Here is a 16,456-nt window from a genome sequence, read left to right as displayed (position 1 = left end):
GAGGAGGGAAGAATTTGTGGATTTCTTCTAATTACCACAAAAACAGGTGCCTCGTTAGCGCAGTAGGTAGCGCGTCAGTCTCATAGTTACTACAAAAGGCCAGCTCTAAATTTATGGGTTGCTCATCTTTCATTTTAAGCAGCCACTTTCCCTGATCAGAATGGTAAATAAGGGGCGCCTGGGTGGATCAGTGGGTTAAAGCCTCTGCCTTCAGCTCAGGTCATGATCTCAGGGTCCTGGGATCAAGCACCCCATTGGGCGCTCTGCTCAGCAGGGAGCCTGCCTCCCCCTCTCTCTCTGCCTGCCTCTCTGCCTACTTGTGATTTCTGTCTGTCAAATAAATTAAAAAAAAAAAAAAAGAAAGAAAGAATGGTAAATAAGACAGTTTTTTGCAAGCTTAAGACCCTTATATTTAGTTGAAGACCCTTATATTTAGTTGAAGAAATGCAAAAAATGTCTTAGAGACTCTATAAGTTCAATATGTCGAAAACTGATTTTATTGCTACATTCACTATGATGCAAACATAACACGTTCAAAACTAAACCTACTTCGAATTAAAAATAACGTATCATGCTTAGCGAAATAAGTCAAGCAGAGAAAGACAACTATCATATGATCTCCCTGATATGAGGAAGTGGTGATGCAACATGGGGGCTTAAGTGGGTAGGAGAAGAATAAATGAAACAAGATGGGATTGGGAGGGAGACAAACCATAAGTGACTCTTAATCTCACAAAACAAACTGAGGGTTGCTGGGGGGAGGGGGTTTGGGAGAAGGGGTGGGATTATGGACATTGGGGAGGGTATGTGCTTTGGTGAGTGCTGTGAAGTGTGTAAACCTGGTGATTCACAGACCTGTACCCCTGGGGATAAAAATATATGTTTATAAAAAATAAAAAATTAAAAAAATAATACAATATTTAAACTCAATGTATTATTTTAGTTAATACTTTAAACTCAGTATTGCATTTTAGAATCTATGGAGACATACTTCCTTGTTAATAACCCATCTTTACCACAGTTTTTAGGCAATTAATTATACCTCAGACATATCTCTGTAGTGCAACTTCTTGCAGTTCTTATCAGCATGAGTATAAATCAGGACTTAGTTTTTACTCTATACCCAGGCCTCCTACTCAGTCTCTCTTTCCCCTGGCCCATATTCCATTTTGCCTCTGTAATCTTTATAAAACTTTATCTGTCAGTAGCCACAATATTTGGGAATTGTATGGGTTCACTAAGGCTACCATAATAAAATACCACCTAATGCATAGTCAAAACAACATCTATTTATTTTCTCATAGTTCTGGAAGCAGAAGTCCAGGATCAAGGTGTCAGCAGGTTTGGTTTCTTCTGAGATTTTCTCCTTGGATTGCAGATGGCTGTCTTCTAGGTTCTAGGTGTGTTCTCACATGGTCGTCCCTCAGTCTACATGTTGTCAGTGCTCTAATTTCCTTTTCTTATAAGGAGGACATCAGTCATACTGGATTAAAGCCCACCCATATAATTTCATTTTACTTTAATTACCCTTTTAAAGGCTCTATCTTCAAATATAGTTACATTTAAATTTATTGGGAGTTAGGACTTCAACATATGAATTTGGGGGAGATACAACTCAGCTAATAATTATGACAAATTATTTTCCCATGTACATGAGGCCTCTCTAATTTGGCTCTAATATATTTATATTCTCATCCTTCATCAGTCTACTCAACTTAATTTACCTACATCTCTTCAAAGTGAAATTCTTTTGACTGAAGTGCCCTTGTCATTTCTCCACCTGAAAAAAACATCTATTCTTCCCTCAAATACTATCTCAAAAATTACATCCCAAGTGATTACATAATTCCCTACACAGTGATGTCTTTTTTAATACAGATAATGAAATGTGGAGTCAAAGGTCTTTAAAGCAGGTCTCATTTCTGTATTTATTTTATACCTCTTTTTTCCACTTTTCTATTACCCACTTTTCTTTTATACTGTCTTGTTACATGTATCCTTCTACATTGAATTGAATTGAAATTATATGAGCTAGATGGGACATAAAAGTATCACAAAATATTAAGTGCCTACGTGGACATTGCAGTCATTGCTAAGGATGCAATGATGACTGATTTCTACTTTCAAAGAGTTTATGCTTGTAATAAAATAATCTTATATACCTGTATTATAGAATCTTCCATGATGTACTTTAGTTATATACTTTATGTTTCTTTGGATGGACAGTAATCACAAATATTAGGAACTTTTATTTTCTATCTATTTATTCCCAGGACCAAGCCTAATGTCTGGAATAATAGATATTTGTTTAAAAGAGCAAAGGAGACATGATGAAAATAAGGCACAATTTCTTCCTCCTCAGAGAAGACCAGGCAAATAATTGACAAATTTAAGTGACCAACTTTTACGGATCAGAATAAGAGCACTTCATTAAACTAGCATCTTTTAAACGTAAAGAATCTCAGTTCCTCTGATCAGCAGCTATTTTATGTCTGATAGCAAGTGTGCTCTACCTTTTCAAGTATTGAAATCTTTCCTCTATCTCTGTCAAGTTTAAAGAAAAGAAAGCTTTCAAATGTATGCTATTCTACCACAGATAGTCTCATTCAAAAGGTCACTCTACCCCTTGTATACAGTAGGTAATTGGATCTAGATTTTCAGTAAATGGTCAGTACTTAATCACTGTCATTTGGTCTCACAATATGTCAATTTATCTTGCTCATTCAATTTCACTTTGACAAGAGATGGTATGATTATCCAGGAGAATGTCTTCTGACATATTTCAGTAATGTTATAGTCAACAGGGATGATGAATTAGTTTCTTGGTACTGTTCATACATGTCCAGTCCTTTAGGTTCTAATTTAACCCTTTCTCTCTCTCTCTCTATCTCTTTTTCTTAAAGAATTTATTTATTTATTTGACAGAGAGAGATGGAGATCATAAGTAGGCAGAGAGGCAGGCAGAGAGAGAGAGGGGGAAGCAGGCTCCCTGCCTAGTAGAGAGTCCAATGTGGGGCTCGATCCCAGGACCCCTAGATCATGACCCAAGCTGCAGGCAGAAGATTAACCCACTGAGCCACCCAGGTGCCCCACTTCCTTCTCTTCTTACTTGATACATTCTCCCTGAACACGCTCATCTATTCTTCTGATATCAGTTATATTCTATACATAAATTATTCCCAAATCTAAATCTCCAACTAAGACATCCATTTCAGTTTCTAGTCCATACAGTCAACTTCTTCTTGTACGTTTTCCCATGAAAGTCTGACAGTTGATATGAGTGTCTCTAACATCAAGACCATTTTCCTTGGTCCCAAGAATCTGCTCATTTTCCTTGCCACATATTTCAACAAATGTTACCGTGATCCCAAACTTGAACCTCACTCAAACCTCACTAGTTATTTTTCCTTATTATTTGCCCCATATATAACACACAATCTACTCTACCAATTAAACACTCTCATATTGCTTCACTCTGTCAGTTTTATTTCCATTTCTGCTACCTAGTTCAAACACCATCATTTCTCATCAGGTTATTGTAATAGCAAATTAATTATTCTTTTTTATGTTAAACCTCGTTCACCTACAAATCATTGCTATTTCTGGGGTGGGTATTACCCCAAATCCAAGGTCAAACATTTTAGTTCCTCAGCTTAAATTCTTGTAACTGTCCTTATTGCTTTAAAAATAGTGTTAATTACTTTACATACTCAAATGCCTACCTAACTGACTTCTATTTCATTGCTTGCTATGGGAAGTGATTTTTAAATAGTGCATTGCAAGAGAAATTCCTCTTAATATTCCTATTATGTGCTTCCATGCAATGTGGACTAGCCTATGTTTGCAACGGATTGTAATTCCCTATTTGCCAGTCTGACAGGGGCTACTTCTGTTTGTTCAACATTAGATTTGCAACTTTAGCATAGTGCTTGTTATAAATTACGCAATACATACTTAATATTTACTATGTGGATATCGAATAAGTAAAGATGATATGCTCATTACTTCTGCTTTAGAACAAAATTAGCTAAATGTAGTAGATCTTGTTATAGTTCAATCAACTACTACCCAACCTGTATCTTTTTATGAATAGAAAATCAATTTAAAAAAAATTACATATCTCCATCCCCAAATTTAATCAACCTGAAAATCCTATTCATTTTCAATAGTCATTTTTTTACTTTCCTTATAGCTAGATTTGACCATGTAATACCATTTTGTCTAATGAGAATGTTGCCTTGGGAATACAATAATCTTTCCCTTCTCCTCTGTAAAAATGGGACAGATGTAAGAAATGAGCTTGTTGCAGTTATCATTTTCCTCTTATTCTTGACCAGACAGTATGAGTGATACTTGGAGATGTGACATCCATGTTGTAAGTCTGAAGCGACATTTGGGAAAACAAAAGCAACTATGCTATAATTATAAGGAAGGAGAACATCTTTTTGGGTCTTTGAAGAGATTGTTGAGCTACCATCAAAACTTATTAACTTTGAGCTTCATACCAAATAAACTAAAAATAACCTCAGTGGTATAAATCACTGTCTAATAGAGTGTTTTGTTATCTTATTTTATAATGGATATTCTAATCATTAGCCTTATTTGATATTGCACATAATAGAAGACCTCGCTCATAGGTAACGTTAAATAAAATGTCTTGAGTAAAGAGCATAGGGAAAGATACTTTTTAGAGTTCTGCATATGAACTCTGAGCACTTAAACTCTTATCCAGAGTTAAAATAATGTGATGCAAAATAATATAATGTTCTTGGAAAAACTAAAATATAATGATATGACAGATGATCATAGTCTACTCATTTTATTAACAGTGAATGAGTTAGATATTAGCAAGTAAACAGAAAGAAATCAAGGTATTTTTGCCCATGGATGGTTTTTAAATTCATGCTTCTTTGGAGGAATGAGGGCTGAATCTCCTATTTCAGCATCTTACTGAAGACACTGCCCATAATATTTTAGAAAACATTTAAGAAAACCAGTAGCTATTTAGGAAATAAAAAATGTATCCCTATAGGTTTTTCAACTGTCTCTTAATGGTAACAAATAATTTTTGTTTTTGTTCATATTGGTTTTTTTTAGGGGGGGGGTTAAAATTTATTTTCCATAATGATAGATCCTATTAATTTACGGAGTCTTTTCCTTTTTTTTTTTTTCTTTTGTTTTAATGTCCTGACTTTGCATTCCTTGATGATGATGATGATGATGATGATGACAGTGACTATACTTATAGTTAGCCCTTAGTAAGTATGTAATACATGTGTTAAAACAAGTGTTCTTGTTGCTTTAGAAATCTTAACACTTTACTACTTTAAGAACTCTATGAAGTAGGTACTACTATTTAAGGATGAGTAAATGGAGACAAAGACAAGATAACTAACTTGTCCACTATTACATAGTAAGAATGGCGAAGATGCAGAGTTCAAATCTGGACCTTTAGAGAGTATGCTTTTGCCCACCACACAAGCTTCCTCTTAAATGTATGTACTTCTTGAAAAAAATGTTTATGGTAATAACAAAATAAGAATAATCTTTCCAATCTCCAAGTTTATTTTTTTTAAAGATTTATTATTTATTTTGAGAGAGAGAGAGAAGAGGGAGGCTCAGAGGAATAGAATCTTTAAGTAGACACCCTTCTCCCAGCATGGAACCAGCCACCGGGCTTGATCTCATGACCCATGAGATGAGATCATGGCCTGGGCTGAAACCAGGAGCCTAATGTTTAACCAAGCCACACAGGACAGATAATCCCCAAGTTTAAAAACAACTTACATAAGAAAAAAACCTAAAGTCCTTCTGAAATTCCATGATATCCTGGTTCAACTATGTGGGAAAATTACTTAGCCTCAACCCTGAAACTTTAGTCATCTCATGTTACACAGAAATAATATAACATAACATTTTGCAGGACTATTATTTATTAGTAAGTGTTATGGATAATGGATCTACTGTGCCTGTGAAAATTATAATTAGTCTATATTTTTATATTTTATAAATTTTTGTAAATTATCACATATTTCTAGTTATAAAAAGATAAATATTATTAAAATAAATATAGTATTTGACATGTAGTACAAGCTTGAAAATTAGTTATTATTTTAAATAAAAATAAAGGCTCTGGGGATTTGCATTTTCTGAGTTAATTCTTTCATTATTAGTCAATTACATCAATGATAAACCACAGTCACATATTTACATACATTGAATATTACTAACTAGAAATAAAAAGTATAAATTGGAGGGGCCGTGGGGTGGCTCAGTTGGTTAAGCATCCGACTCTTGGTTACAGCTTAGGTCATGATCTCAGGGTCATGAGATTGAGCCATGTCAGGCTCTGCTCTCAGTGTGGAGTCTGCTTGAGACTCCCTCTCCCTCCTTCTCTACCCCTCCACCCATTCTCTCTCTCTCTCTCTCTCTCCTCTAAAATAAATAATTAACCTTAAAAAAAAAATTGGATATATGATGTCCTATCTCACACAGCTGTCCCCTCCCTACTATCACTGCTTGTAACACAAAAAAGGATTTAACCAGAATTTTAGCCTGGTTGTGTTCTTCCAGACTTCTTTCCCGTCATTAAAAACAATTTTGTCTAGTTACTTTCTCAGTTATTTTTTTTCAAGTTTGCTGAAAACAATAATCTCTGGACAATTGCAACAAGTTAAGCTGAAAATTTGGTTAGTAGTTAAAAGGTTAATTCCAAACTGCTTAGCCAAGAGCAGGCTACCAAATTATGCTTTATAGTGAAAGAATATAAATGCAAACTCAGGATGCATTTTAAATCTTTACTTTGTTGTAAGATTATTAGGTAAAATATTTTAATATATATTAAACTATGGTAAGTTAAAGAAAAAAAACCCTTATCTTCCATATATAATAAGTAAATATATAAAAGATATGTGTACACATAGATAGATATATAATTTAAATACATTTAATGATGGTCTCTTTATGCAAATATATGTTTTCATGTTTGTCAATACATTAATCTTTTATGAAATCTGATAGAGATATATATTTTTTTATTTTTTTATTTTTCATAAACATATATTTTTATCCCCGGGGGTACAGGTCTGTGAATCGCCAGGTTTACACACTTCACAGCACTCACCAAAGCACATACCCTCCCCAATGTCCATAACCCCACCCCCTTCTCCAAACCCCCTCCCCCCAGCAACCCTCAATTTGTTTTGTGAGATTAAGAGTCACTTATGTTTTGTCTCCCTCCCAATCCCATCTTGTTTCATGGATTCTTCTCCTACCCACTTAAGCCCCCATGTTACATCACCAATTCCTCATATCAGGGAGACCATATGATAGTTGTCTTTCTCTGCTTGACTTATTTCGCTAAGCATTATACGCTCTAGTTCCATCCATGTTGTTGCAAATGGCAAGATTTCATTTCTTTTGATGGCTGCACAGTATTCCATTGTGTATATATACCACATCTTCTTGATCCATTCATCTGTTGATGGACATCTAGGTTCTTTCCATAGTTTGGCTATTGTGGACATTGCTGCTATAAACATTCGGGTGCACGAGCCCTTTTGGATCACTACGTTTGTATCTTTAGGGTAAATACCCAGTAGTGTAATTGCTGGATATGGAACCAGAAAAGACCTCGAATAGCCAAAGGGATATTGAAAAAGAAAGCCAAAGTTGGTGGCATCACAATTCCGGACTTCAAGCTCTATTACAAAGCTGTCATCATCAAGACAGTGTGATACTGGCACAAAAACACATACATAGGTCAGTGGAACAGAATAGAGAGCCCAGAAATAGACCCTCAACTCTATGCTCAACTAATCTTCGACAAAGCAGGAAAGAATGTCCAATGGAAAAAAGACAGCCTCTTTAATAAATGGTGTTGGGAAAATTGGACAGCCACATGCAGAAAAATGAAATTGGACCATTTCCTTACACCACACACAAAAATAGACTCAAAATGGATGAAGGACCTCAATGTGAGAAAGGAATCCATCAAAATCCTTGAGGAGAACACAGGCAGCAACCTCTTCGACCTCAGCCGCAGCAATATCTTCCTAGGAACATCACCAAAGGCAAGGGAAGCAAGGGCAAAAATGAACTATTGGGATTTCATCAAGATCAAAAGCTTTTGCACAGCAAAGGAAACAGTTAACAAAATCAAAAGACAACTGACAGAATGGGAGAAGATATTTGCAAATGACATATCAGATAAAGGACTAGCATCCAAAATCTATAAAGAATTTAGCAAACTCAACACCCAAAGAACAAATAATCCAATCAAGAAATGGGCAGAGGACATGAACAGACATTTCTGCAAAGAAGACATCCAGATGGCCAACAAACACATGAAAAAGTGCTCCATATCACTCGGCATCAGGGAAATACAAATCAAAACCACAATGAGATATCATCTCACACCAGTCAGAATGGCTAAAATAAACAAGTCAGGAAATGACAGATGCTGGCGAGGATGCGGAGAAAGGGGAACACTCCTACACTGTTGGTGGGAATGCAAGCTGGTGCAGCCACTCTGGAAAACAGCATGGAGGTTCCTCAAAATGTTGAAAATAGAACTGCCCTATGACCCAGCAATTGCACTACTGTGTATTTACCCTAAAGAGATATATTTAGTGTAGAAGTGTCTCAGCTTAAATGTTTTAGATTGTCACCAGCCAAAACTCCAAAATCACTTTACCAATTTGTGAAAAATTAAATACATACTTTTTAAAAGCATGCTTTAAAGAGGAATTTGCAGTGGTAATTACAAATTATTTATTATGAAAAAAATGAAATAACGTGTTATAAGGTGCTGATAACATTGTGCAAAAACCCAAAACAGAGAGGTTTTGTGTATCAGTTTGGTCTACTTTAGTAAATTTCTTGGCCAGCACTTAAAATTCTACAGCACATCTTTGAACATGAGTTTCACAATGATATGATTTTTTCTTCAATGAGCATTATATATTGTTTAATTTAAAAGATAAAGGGAAGACATTATTCTATAAAAGACAAAATGAAGGGATTTCAATGCAAATGTCAAGTTGCCTGTGTCTAGGATATGAAGAGCGTGTAGATTTGGATTTTCTTTTCTTTTCACAGATCTATTAATTAAAGATAATACTTAATCTCTAACCAAAGTCACATCTGACTTTTTGAACAGTTTCATCAGTGGCACCTACAAGCTACACTTAACATTAAGCAGTAATATAGGATCATTGATTACAAGGTCTTAGAAGGGAGGTTGTCTGCAAACCCAGATGTGGTTTTACGAGTGCAACTATAGCAGGCTAGACACCTTCCAGCATTACAGAACTGCAGAATAATTGAGGAAAGGCTATGAATGGAGGTGGGCATTTTTGCCCTCTTATTCTAGGAAGCTTTTAAACCTCCAGGTAACAGGCAACATTTCATCTACTTGTATTTTTCTTCAGATGGCATTAACAAACCAGATGTTTCCAATATCCAGATGTCTGTTGCAAACATAGAAAATTTAAGATATTTAACCAACATTTCACTTCCAAAAGTTTTAGAAAAAATACTTATGCAATGTTTAATCCCCCAAAGAGAGCTGCCATTTTCGTAATACATACTGCTGTTTCTCCTGCAATGTTTTTACTAGAGACACCAATACTCCAAATAACCACATACATGGTGATATTAGGTGAAATTAATATTTGAAATAGGCATTGAAATCTTCAGCTCAAAATGTTACTGCTGGTATATTGCCACTGCACCATCTTTTCTAAAATAGCCACCCCTTTTTGAAAAACTGCATTCCCTAAACAGGGCTGACCACTTTAATCTCCCTGGCTCATTTTATCTCCTTTCCACCCCTCCCTTGCCATTCCCACCCCACCCTCTCCTCTCCTTCCTCTTCTCTACTTCCTCCTCCCTTCCCTCTCCTCCCCTCTCAGTGTCTTAGCAGAATTTCAAGATTAAATAATCTGCAAAGGACCACAAGTTGTTAAGTGGAAAGTAAAGACGAAAACACAGTCATTTCAAATTACTGAGTGGGATTACAGTTTTGTTTTGTTTTGTTTGTTTGTTTTTCCCTCTAAGCATACAACTCACCTCACTCAATTTGAATGGGACCAATACATCCAAAGGCTGAGCATGAGCTCAATGCTTACTGTTACAGAGCACTGAGTCTGGAAAACTTGTCTGGAGTCCATGTGTTATCTCATGGAAACCAGGCTTACTTTTATTTGGTGTGGGGGCAGTTTGAAGGAAGATCATGTTCAGACTCTTGCCTCAGTGGAAGTGTCTTGCAGTGCCATTTGGGAGGGATATGAAGGTGATCCGATCAAAAGTTAGAGTACCATAGAGTACTATGAGATAAGTATAATCCAAAGATGATACTAGTTTAATAAAACCTAAGGAGTGAAGAAAATAGATTCTAGATTTAGGAGGGAAAAAAAAAAAAAAAACATTGGTGATGAAGTGCAGATAAATTGATAATATTGATTACTGATAATCAATTATAATCTTGCAATTATTGATATTTATGCCCTCAATTCTTCCAACCTATTTAATCAGTTTCTTTGAACATGAAATAAATCCTCATGTGCTCTGCAGGAAGTCTTTGAATGGCATTCATGTTCTTATTAGCATAGAGGAGATGTCAAATTTCCAAACAGATTGATCTAATTTTTGACTCACAATGCTTTAGCAATGCCTAATATATGATCTCCCACCATAATCCAAGGGAAGGGATGGGACTTTCTGTGTCTAACAGACTTTGGTATATTTTCATAGTTCCTATAATGTTTTACAGGTGGAGGGCTCATTTCTCAGAATAAAGAAAGAAAAATACAGGAGCACTGAATCCCAAGATGCCTTCTGAAGCCCAGGTAAATGATATCATATAATTTTATTTTTTTATCCAATAAAACAGAGTTATCTCTATTCAGTACAAAAATGCTGAAGTGTTTTGCATTAGGCAGATTTTTGTGGGAGTCCTAACTTTTACTTGGAGTTTTTTGGTTCACAGGTGATACCACTGCAAAAAGATAAATGAAAATAAAACAGGAAAAAAAAAAAAAGAGAGATTGCCTTAGCTTCACTTATTAAGAACTTTCAGGTTGCTTACAATGATAAAAGGTCAGAACTCGAGATTCGAAATTTCTTAATTACCCTGTGATTTGCTGTACACATCTATGCCTGGAATAATATACATTACATCATGCAATATGTACCAAATATATACCAGAGGTCCTGTTCATAAGCTATGTTGTGACTTTCATAAAGTTCTGAGTTAAAAAGTATCGTTTTCTGTACCTCCTCATTGTATTGTTTAATGGACAAATTTGAGTGTATGGATCCATATTAACTACTCAATTATAATGCTTAGAATCAGAAAACTAAGCATGTGACACTTCACACACACACAAATAATAATAAATTGCTTAGTTTTGGTTGTGTGTGTTGATCATAGATCTGGTTTGTACCTATACAGTTTAAACATATTTTTTAGTAGTCAGTAAATACATCCATAAAATACCTAACATCTGATTATCTTGTGACAATTGAATTAGATTGAGTTTAAATTGTTCTACCAAAATCATGTCAAAAGCAACTGATGTATTATTCATTTGTCAACCAAGTCGTCTTAGTGAGAAATGTAGACACATTCTCATTTCTTTTCAATTTCAAATGCTTTCTTTTGTAATTAAGAACTCATGATTCATATTGACTTCACATATATAATTTTAAATCTTAAGTGGGTAGGAGAAGAATAAATCTCAAAAAAAAAAGATCCATGAAAAATCATGAAAATATTAAAATAAGTACTTTTGTTTGAAAGTTCCATTAAATCAATTTTCAGTCCTATTTACACGACTTACACCACTACCCGCTCTCCCCATCTTCATCTAACATTGAAAATCGTTGTGCAGTGTTGTTCCTTTTAGCAAAGGCTCTGCAGATGCCATGTGGAAAAGATACAGAAATAAGATACAATTCCAATTCTCAAGGTACTTGCCAATTGGAGAAATAAGAAAGTAGCACAAGAAAGCACGTGTCAGAGGCCTTATTTGAAAAACAAAAAAAATTACTATGGGAGTGTATTAGAAGAGTACAAACATGGGTTGTTTCACTAAATTTTATACTTTTTTTTTTTTTTTTTTTACTAAGACATTTCTTTTGAAGCTTTGATAACATAATGAATTCTATAAAAAGGTTGGAAGCTGTCAAAGCCCAATGCATTCGTGGAAGCAAAACTTATTTTTTGTACAATATAATGTCCTTCTCTCTGTATTCTTGCTTTTGCCCTTTGATCTAGGGCACCATTCTTCAGGGAAATGTGGAGTACAAATAATAATAATAATAATAAAGTAAAAAACAATAAAAATGAGTTGACTCCCTTTCACTTTATTATACACACCTCTTGTTTTCATGCAAAAAATGCCAGAATAACTTTTGACTCAGATCTGCTACCTGTTTTAAGACCAATATGTCCTGTTAATTAGAAGCAGATTAAGAGTCCCCTGAGCTTTTTGTCATGGCATATTTCCAAAAAAGAATTTGGAGGCCAGCTTCCTCGTACATATTTAGAAAAAAGTATTATTCTAGATTTTCTCCTTCCTTCTTTTTGAGGGTTATAATAACAGGATTCTGGAACATTAATAATATGATCATTGTGTATCATTGCCATTTTTCTATAGTCAAATTTAGGAGAAGGCTGTCGTGTTCTCATCAGAGTCATATAATGCGTGAGTTGTGACTAAGTTCCATCTGGATGAGCAGCCAGCTTATCACAATCTTGGAAAAGCTTGCAGATTTTTCAAAAAAGCCCCAGGTATTTTTTTGCAAAACCCAGGGCTTTTCTAAGATTTGTTTTCTCAGGTTGGTTTGTCTCAAAACTTGTTTTTTTGGAGCCCATTACAAGACTTATAGTGTGCCAAAGAATCAGAATTAAGTTTGTTTTTGTCAGGCGAGTTAGAAAACATGATGTCAACTAAAAGATACTTATTACCATAGAGCAATGCACAGATTTTTTATATCTATGACAATTGTATTTCTCAAAAACTTTTTTTTTTTTTGGAATTGATTTTCAGTGAAAGATTGGAAACAATTTGGTATGTGAATCTCAATTTACAGTTAATATTTGTAGATTAGTTATATATGTAGGGAAATCTATAATGAGGAAATAATTGAAATAATTAAATTTAATATTACAAAAACAATAAATCACATATTTAGTGGTAGACTTAATAATGCTTTGGCCATGCTAACCTTCTCTGTATCATTCCAATTTTAGTATATGTGCTGCTGAAGTGAGCACAATAATACTTTGAATATAACTAACTCAATTAAAATACATAAAACTATACATTTTTCTTAGTAATAGGACAAAATTTACCTAAATTTTATCAACTTCAAATCTCATTAACTACTTGAAAGATGCAGTTTTTAGTTTTGAAGTGCATATAATACTTACCAAAACCACATCAATACTTCTCAATTCATGAATATAATCAAGTCTATGTTTTCAAGCATCTCCTCTCCACCACCTATACCTACACACATGCAATATGATTCTATAATTTTTTTAGACTTTCTTTATATACCTTAATTTTGTAAAGACCTCATAGTTAACTATGGCACTTTCTGAGCACCTATATAAAATTAGAAGACTTGAGTTTAAAAACTGATTCTATATTTTATTATTTTTGTAAATTTGACTATATTATTTAATATTACTGGACTTCTTGAATGCTATTTACAAAACAGTATATAACAAAATTCACATATCTTCATAGTCAAACAATATAATTCATGTTAAAGAACATTATATTCTGTAACTTATTTCATGATTTTTTATCTGTAAAATATTTATTTATTATGTGCATAGTATAGTGTAACACTCTGAAGTTAACAAAAAAATTTGAAGTAATGTAAAATATAACAAATCTTTATCAAAGAGTTGTAATCTATTTCAGCAAGAAATGACCATATCAAGCATTCAGGTAGTGACACAAATGAAAGCAAACAGCATACGATTGTGCTCCCTAACAGTTATAAACACCACAAATGTTGCCAAAATTTAAAGGCCTGGGGACTCAATGTGGCATGAAACTATATGGGAGTAGACAATAAAGGCGTTGATTTTGAATTGGACATCTAAAAAGATGGGTATGGTTGGAGCAGGAGCACTTTGATGGATAATAATAGTCAATGAATTAGATGAGTTAACAATACAGGGTCTCAAATAGCAATAAAAGCTGGGCTTTTATGTGGAAGGGAATGGGTCTCACTGTGGGTTTCCAAGCAGGACAAATTTCACAATGCAATGAGGCCCATCTAGGCAAATAAATTTGGTATGAGAATGCCGGGTGGATTTATAAGGAGATTCAGTGACAGAGAAAGAGAATATGAGTCTAGAATCCAGTTTCAATGGCTTTGGAAATCTAGCCCAAATTTCATTACTCAAAATTACCTATTTTTTTTTTGTCCAAATGACAATCAATAAATTTAAATACACATAAAACTTGACAAAATCTGAAAATAGAAGTAATCCTTACAGAAACAGCTATTTACCTAAGGAGAAATGAGTAAGTGCCTTTGTGGTTATGTACCTCAATAACTTATGGTTATTAAATTTATAATGTGTCAAGAATTTGTCACTTAACTCCTTTAATGTCACTGAATTCTTCTAGGTTTGTGTTCCAGTGCTAGGAGTCTTTAAATAATAATAATAACAACAGCAGCAGCAGTAATAATAATTATTTAAATTAGAGCAGAGAGAGTTTATAGTCATTATTCTGGTGAATGAGAGATTTTTCTAAGTTTGAGAAGCAGGGCAGGTTGTCTTCAATAATTCACCATGCCAAAAGAAGTTAAAATAGCTGAGTTAAAGAGTATTAAATGAAACTCCCAGATAGAAAGTTCTAACTTTTTGCAAGAGTAGGAAGACAAAAAGAGGGAGAACAGAGATGGAAAAACTTGGGAAAGAACCAAGTTCTGTGATCTGTGATCACCCAGTCATTTGAGTTAAGTGTGGAGTTCAAAACACAGTATACAGATATCCGATCTGGATTATAGCTTATCTAGTAAAAAAAAATTTTTTTTAACCCTTTGATAAACTCTAATAAAGATTATGCTATCTTGAGGGTGTTAGAGAAAAATATTAATGTTTTACTATGAAAACAAAGCTGGTTACATTCTTTTTTTTTTTTTTTTTTTAAGATTTTATTTGTTAGAGAGAGAGAGAGAGAGAGAGCGAGCGCACGCACGGGTAGACAGAGGGGAAGGCAGAGGCAGAGGGAGAAGCAGGCTCCCTGCCAAGCAAGGAGCCTGATGTGGGACTCGATCCCAGGATTCTGGGATCATGACCTGAGCCCAAGGCAGCCGCTTAACCAACTGAGCCACCCAGGCGTCCCAGCTGGTTACATTCTTAATTTTGTCAAGTATTAATTGTGATTGTCAACTATCCATTATCTCCTGGATCCTCAGAGTAGATCATCACTATATGTAATTTTATGAAAGGATGCTTAGATTTTTATATCTTATTATGTGATACAGAATATGTGACTTTTTTAAAGAACATTAGCTTCTTAATAGTCTTCTTAATACTACTTAGGTAGGTTCAGATTTGTTAATCTGGATTCTATGAATACACTTAAAGAAAGCTAAAAGGAAAAGACCCAGAATCTCATTGTCAATCAAGATGAATAGGTCTTAGATGAAAACATCCTGATGATAGCCACACACAATATAATATTGAATTTAAAATCCCCTGGAAGATCACACTTTAGTTATCTTACTAGAAACATACACAGGACTGAATATATATTTATTATAATTCTGTGCTATTTATGGAGAAAATTAGTATTTTTCCTTTTCTTGTCATGGTTGGGGTTGGAAATGAAGGAATTATGGCAGCAAAAAAGTATGACTAAATATTTTATAATACATCTTTAGTTAGAAAATAGGAGAGGACCTGGACATAAGGATAGAATATAATACAGTGCAATGCAAGGTTTATTTCATCTCTTCTCAAACTGTAATATAAAGAGAAGTCAACTGAGTCTGAAGTTAAATTTTCTTTTTTTTTTTTTAAGATTATTTATTTATTTATTTGACAGAGAGAGATGACAAGCAGGCAGAGAGAGAGGAGGAAGCAGGCTCCCCGCTGAGCAGAGAGCCCGATGCGGGGCTCGATTCCAGGACCCTGGGATCATGACCTGAGCCGAAGGCAGCGGCTTAACCCACTGAGCCACCCAGGCGCCCCCTGAGTCTGAAGTTAAAATGCAGATTCTGATTTAGTTAGTCTGGGGTGGAGATCTCTGAAACCTAGCTTCCAGGTGACCAAACTTTGATTTATAAAATTAGTGTTTTAAATACATTCTTTTTTAGCAGACGTGTACTTTTTTGGAAAGAAATTTTGTTCTAAACTGTAATTTTTCAAATGAAATATAAACTTCTTGAAAGCCGGAACAGTTTCATAGCTATATTG

General features: G+C 34.5%; 1 non-coding gene across 1 annotated transcript; it reads right to left on the bottom strand.

Moving 5' to 3' along the window:
- Positions 1-13,174: 13,174 nt before the first annotated feature.
- Positions 13,175-13,282, bottom strand: LOC131822961 (U6 spliceosomal RNA). The gene has a single exon (XR_009350418.1). It is a non-coding gene; the product is annotated as a U6 spliceosomal RNA (small nuclear RNA).
- Positions 13,283-16,456: the final 3,174 nt, after the last annotated feature.

This window comes from Mustela lutreola, chromosome 1 (assembly GCF_030435805.1).
Source record: "Mustela lutreola isolate mMusLut2 chromosome 1, mMusLut2.pri, whole genome shotgun sequence".
Lineage (NCBI taxonomy): Eukaryota > Metazoa > Chordata > Mammalia > Carnivora > Mustelidae > Mustela > Mustela lutreola.
This window is presented reverse-complemented; position numbering and strand designations above follow the sequence as displayed.